This window comes from Eurypyga helias, unplaced genomic scaffold, assembly GCF_000690775.1.
Source record: "Eurypyga helias isolate BGI_N326 unplaced genomic scaffold, ASM69077v1 scaffold20928, whole genome shotgun sequence".
NCBI classification, from domain to species: Eukaryota; Metazoa; Chordata; class Aves; order Eurypygiformes; family Eurypygidae; genus Eurypyga; species Eurypyga helias.
The window spans coordinates 5,956-6,260 of NW_010266512.1; the positions used below are offsets into that span (position 1 = coordinate 5,956).

General features: G+C 59.7%; 1 protein-coding gene across 1 annotated transcript in view; it reads right to left on the reverse strand.

Moving 5' to 3' along the window:
- Positions 1-305, reverse strand: part of LOC104513691 (U5 small nuclear ribonucleoprotein 200 kDa helicase-like) — a gene marked incomplete at both ends in the record, with an annotated part of 9,266 nt that overhangs the window by 5,889 nt on the left and 3,072 nt on the right.

The following is a 305-nucleotide window of genomic DNA, read 5'->3' on the forward strand; positions in this document are numbered from 1 at the left end:
CCAGCACACATGACTCACGACAAGCAAGGGCGACGCTCCGGCCCGGAGCCTGGTGCTCCCGGCGCTAGCGCAGGACACGGCAGGCTGAGCCCGGCCAAATCCTGACAGATCACCGTTACAGCCGAGCTTGGAAGCCCAGCAGTGCCACACACAACTCTCCTCCAGTGCCCGAAAAATATCAATGAATTAAAAACCCTCCAAACCCATCTCTCCACATGAGGTTTTCCCCCTCGTGTCCTTCTCCATGCGGACAACTCTCCGCTCGGAGTTACGGAACCCGCTTCCCTGACACGCCAGCCAGCCTC